This window comes from Strix aluco, chromosome 4, assembly GCF_031877795.1.
Source record: "Strix aluco isolate bStrAlu1 chromosome 4, bStrAlu1.hap1, whole genome shotgun sequence".
Classification (NCBI taxonomy): domain Eukaryota; kingdom Metazoa; phylum Chordata; class Aves; order Strigiformes; family Strigidae; genus Strix; species Strix aluco.
Genome location: NC_133934.1, coordinates 60,996,398 through 61,002,527, shown reverse-complemented (window position 1 = coordinate 61,002,527; position 6,130 = coordinate 60,996,398).

Below are 6,130 nucleotides of genomic sequence, written 5' to 3'. Positions count from 1 at the left end.
GACCTTGGAAATCCCTCCAGTTTAGTGATCCCAAAATTCTGGTTTCCTTTCCAAATTGCCAATATATCAAACTCTTTTTGTCAAATTAATTTCAGAAGCTTCAATTCAAATAAAGGCTACTCAGCTGAGTCATTTGACCTTCAAGATTTGATAAGGATACACCTCTTTTTTGCCTATCTTTACCAGTGTAGAAAGAAACAAGAGATCAATCATGAGAGCAAGGATTCAGAAGCTATTTAACCCAAGTTTTGAATGTGTTGGCATCCAGTGGCTGTATGCCAGAGTCCCTGTCAATCCCTCCCTGCCAGTCCTCCAGAGATCTTTGCTCAGATGTGTCTCCCTCAAGGCAGAAAATAAAGAGGAGGCTGACAGTGATGAAATGTAGAGAGTGTATATGTATGGAACAGCTGAATGGCAGAGCAAGATGCATGTCTGCTATTAAGAAGGGTGACGGGGGAGTAAAGAAATGGGTAAGGGAGCAAAGCAGGGTGAAGGACATCTTGAACACAGATGGAAATGTGATCGGAAGACATGGCAACAAACCCACGAGCAGAAGGATAGTGGATTGGAAAAGAGATTACAAAGGGCAGAAATGAGCAAGAAGCTACAGCGAGTTAACTTTATGTCTACCAGGAGCACTTCATAAGCAGTGTAAATTTTATTGACCTATACACAAATCTTAAAGCAGCTCTCAATTTTCATATTTTAAGTTGTTGCGATCGTTGGGCCTGACCTCTCAAGTGGTACAGACTATTGAATTTTACCCTGTGATTATTGCATCAAGTTTTATGCTTTTGTCTCCTAGCTTCAGAAGTAAACTTGTTTTCAAAGCCTCCCCTTAGAGGCAACATGTTCAATTTACTAGTCCCCTTTGAACCATCTCCTGTATTGCTTTTCTCTCCATGGGCAAGACAGAGTGTTAGGGACAAAATCAGAGGCTGGGGAGAGTGAAACAAAAGCTGAAGATGGTTTGATCTGTGCAAGCCTGTTAACTGGACAGGCTGAGAGTGCGTTTTGGCAGTATAAGACACCAGTAAAACTACATCTACACTGTACCAGAGTGTGTGGGTGTACCAGCATAATCACAGCAGAATTACAGCACAGACAATGTTATTTTAACATTTTCAGTACTATTCTGTTTATTTTGCAGTTGATCTGATCAGGGAAGACCTTCCAGTTGCAGTAGGCTAAGCAAGTATGTCTGGTTGCAAAGCCAGTGTATGAAAGTCTCACTTTCCACACCTGTTTTGATCGTTCTGATACTGCCAGCATCCCTCCAGGAGAGCAAGACAGTGATCTGCCTGATCACTGTGGACATGACTGCATAAGGAGCAATAAACCATTTGCCATGGGGAAGAATATTATAGTGTAGCTCTTCGTAATAAATCTCATTGAAACCTACCTGCTCTGTAATCATTTAAGGCCATTTGCGTGGCAGTATTTAGTGGGTGTGCAGTTGGGAAGTACTTGATTTATGTCATCTTTTTGGGTGTCTCACAGTGGCAAAGAGTGGAAAGGGCCCACATCTGCAAGAATGCATCGACTCCAATGCCACTTTTACCAAATTTTGAGTAATGTCTTTCTCTACTAATTACCCTGTGTGGTGCAAGACACTTAGGCATTAGTAAAACATCTGAATCAAGTTCTAAGGCCTTGCACTAGTTAAAACATCTGAATCAAGTTCTAAGGCCTCTTCTGAACCTGAATGTCATAAAGTGCATCTCATGTTAGACCAAAATGTAATGGTGAAGATGAAGCTGATGGCGGAGTCGCTTATGGAATAAGATGCTACTTCTTGTGGTGACAGCAGGATCTTTCCAGAGGTAATACTTTTACAATACTTTGAATGAGCAAGATGATTTCACTGCAGTTTCTATCCAGTCTTAATTTAATTTGATTCCACTAGGAGTTCACTGTAAATAAATTTGTGTATGTTTTCTGTAATGCAGAAAATAATGTTCATGTGAAGTGAAATGAGAGTTATACATCAGCAAGCTTGGAGTATATTCTCAAAATGGTAGGAGGGGAAAAAGTTGTAAAAGAAGATAAGGAAAAATATATTCTCCATAATTCTGTCAAAAGGGAGAGCATCTGTGCTTGGAAAAAATATGGGAAGCTTTAAAGACTGCTTAAAGTGCAAGCAAAGAGAAAACGTGAAAACTCTTTCACAATCTAGTATTTGGATAATAGAGGATTCTTCAAACTTTAATTAAATGTAAAGGATGTGTCCAGTGCTCAAGTTAAAGGCCTGCCAAATATCATGGAGGAAAGAGAGTTCTCTACTCTGAGAAAAGCACACAGCTGGAAGGATCTGGTTAGATAAGCAGGGGGTGTGGGGGTGTGTGTGGGTGTGTGTGGGGGGGTGTGTGCATGTGTGTTCAGAGATCACTCAAATGAACAAACTTTATTATGGTCAAGATGTTTATCACATTCAGTTACTGAGCAGGAGTACTGTTTTCAGACCCCCGATAACAGATTTATGTTCTTTTTACACACAGAGAGCAGGCAGTTGTGTGCTAAGGATCTGACTCTCCAAACATTTAAGCGCATGCTTAGCTTTAAGCAGCTACAAAGTCCCACTGAAATTGATGGTCTGTACTTTCAAAGGGGATAGAGCAGTATGCATGAACAGAAGTCAGCTCTTTTGTCATACTTTTGTTTCCCACAGTCTTGTAATTGGGCTGAAAAAGCCACCTAAGAAAATGCAGAAAGGCTGAGAAGGGGGGCATGTTCTTCCACAGCGCTCTGTGAAAGTGGTGCAAGTTCTTCTAAAGCCCTTTTCAGTAAACCTGGCCTTCTTGTGAGTTGGTTTTGTTCTCTTCTAAGTCTGTTGGTTGGTGGTTTTGCTTGTTTGTTGTGGGTTTTTTAAAAAATAATTTCTTAAGTTTTATTTATTGTTTTGAAATTATACTTTCAAATGATCAGTTACATGAGAAGGTGCTTTGGGAGTCCAGACCAAGTCCAGGCCAACCATTCTAGGCTACTCTTCTGCAAGATTCATGGAAGATATCCCTCCATACAATCACTTTTCAAAAGCATAGGTTGCCCATCCTTGCACAGGTGCTTTGTAAGTACAGGAAGAAATTTTGCAGGAGAATGCCATTGCACAATGTGAGCAGCTCATTCTGAAGCAAAAGTGTAGCAGGTCTGATCCTTCCTTTTTGCAAGCACTCCTATTTGCCCCTCTGTTTTTATGCCTAGAAATGGAGGTGTTGGTACAAAAACATGAACGTTACACTGCTGATAGCAAATCTGTGCTTGTACTCGAGTTGTTACAGCACAAGAAGGCATAGGTACTCCCTCTTCCTTTGGAAAAGTAAGTTGTGCAAGCTCTGATGACAGTAATGAAAGAAAAGCCTTCTAGAAAGCAGGAAGGTCTTTATATAAACAAGCATTCAAATATACTTGGGCAGTTCTACACACAATGCACCTTTTCTAAGTGACATTACCCTGCTTGTATATAAACACTCAGCCCTCTGTCGCCCCTATGCTGTACTGTCCTTGTTAACCCTTGCATGGATTAACAAAATTCATGGTCCCAGTACACATTTACACATATGGCTCAGTCCTATATCAGGTGTGAGGCCCTAATAGATCTGAATATTGTCAGAGCTGAGCATTTTTTTGCAGTATGCTTGTACAATACACAAAGAGGATCCCAGCATGTATTTGTAATGTGGACATGAAGAATCATGAAGTGTATTTTCTCTTTAAAGAAGAGCATATATCTCAAAGCCAGAGGTTTCGACTTTATAGCTTTTTTTTCCTTCTCTTTACAGTTTACCTTCCTGGAAGGTTTACAGCACAAGATCATACTCTCCTTCATGCTTTGGTCATAATTATTTTATTACACACGTGTTTCTCTCACCAGCCTCCAGCCTCATTGATCAGTATGTTAGGGTGAACTCTTCAGCCTTCTCTTCTCTGCAATGCACCCCAGTTCCCTGACCAACATTTGTTATTTATTTTATGAATCTGTGCATCAGACTGTTCTTTCTGTGGAGGGAAAGGGGAAAGAGAGCACTGCTAGAGATGGTAGCAGGTTGATTTAGCAGGAAAACACAGGAGAGACTGAACAGCACTGTATTTTTCACTAGCTGCATGTTCCAAGAAGGCTGAATGCTGTCTTCTTTCTGCATGGCTGCTAATGCATACACCAATGCTAGTATCTCCGGCAGCCCTTGAGTGCCACTCAACTTAGCCAGCATGACATCTTTGGCATGTAATTAATTTTGACTGAAAGCTTTGACAAATAGAAACACTGGATTTGTTTGGGTATCTATTCAGAGATCTCTTGGTTTTGAATATTCTTAGAGGCAGGTGGGTACCAATTTAATGAAACACTTGTCAAGGCCAAAAGCTTCTTGGATTTAGAGCACAAAGCATCGCTGCTGTCCTTCACACTAAGATACTTGGAAGAAATTCAGCGTTCCCTTTGCTGAGTCATTCCAGCAATCTACGTGAGATTTGGAAGCCGGTGTGTGAGACTAAATGTCTTGTGGGTACTCGGGTCATCCTTCTTGCACTGACCACAGGGTAGTCCAAGAACAGAGCTCTTAGACACCATTCCTCTAATATTAATCATGTCATTAAGTACTCCGGTGACTATTTGTGTCCAGTGGACACCAAATAGTGGAAATACACGTTACGGTCTGAAACTTATTTTTGAAATATGGGCTTGTACCCAGATGAGTATGTTTGAAGAAATCAGGGCTGTTTTGCAAACTATGTGCTGTTTCATGGCTGAAAGTGTGATAGATGGTTGACCAGCCTCTCTGACAGCTTGAGTGAGAGGAGAGAACAGGGTAACTGGTGGAGCTGTTAGTACCACTCAGACTGTTGCACGTATGTGGCTTGCTGGAAGACTGCACTGCCTCTGGTAGCTATTAGCTATGCTTTTTGCAGGCATAACCATCTAAATGTTCTCTAGCTGCTAGAAGTTTATGCTGCTGTTAATAAAGGGATTCTCCTCTAGACAAGCATTTGATCTGAGCCAAGAACGTTACAACATGGCTACTTTTAGTTTGCTCAGTAAATCAGTGTTTGCTTTTACGTCCTACCGCTCAACTATTTACACAGACTGTATCCACTGTGGGGCTTTCAGTACAGAAAATTCTCTCTAACACATGACCAGAGCAGTCTTGCTAAATTCCACTGGTCCAGGCTATAAAACCTATATATCTACTGTTAAAAATATGGCTTTGATGTGCCAGATACCCCCTGGCATTCACAAGCCTCCAATGTGTTATTATTATTTGGAAGAGAGATGGTGAAACCTAATTATGCTTAATCACAACAACTTAGACAGATATCAGCAGAGGCGCACGTTTTACCCTAAAGTGCTATTTGAACTCCTTGGAAAATGCTGAATTACCCCTACAGTTATTGCCGATTAACTACTTAATGAAGCATTTGCAACTGCTGGCATGTCCCAGCCATGTCACTGTGATGCTTGAAGGACGATGGAGATTAACTAAAAGATTGATCATGGTGATTTCTTATGTAGCAGCCAATCAAATCTAATAAGGGACACTTGGAATTGAAACTCACTTTGGAAAAACATTATTTTATTATTATATAAACACCTGTTTTTAGACCTACCCTGTTTATATTGCTTGAAAGGTACCAATTCCTGCTTCAGCAGCGTTAGCCTTTTACCACATGGACAAGGAGCTTTTATTTACAGACAATATTTCTGCCTCTTGTTTCCATTTGCTTCTGTACAAATACAGGACAACAAGATTAGGTGTGTAAATTTAACTGAATTATAGGTAGAAATTCCATCCAGATATAAATGCCACATCTGATGCATTAACGTAAGTAAATATGTAGCCCCATATGTCTTTATATATGTGTAGTTTATATATGTACATATGTATACGACCATATACAGAAAGGTATGGTTTAGATGTATGTATGCAGATTATATATGGAATATTTTAAGCATGTACAATCTTAAACTTATTTAAAAATTTAGAAGGAAAGCATGCATGCATGGATTTATTTTTGTGATGTATCAAATATTATTTTGCCATAAATCACAGCATTGCCCAGAATATTCACTGTAATTTTAGCATTAAATGCTTTTAACGTAAAGCTTATTGCATCTGGAAACAGCAGTGTTTAAATC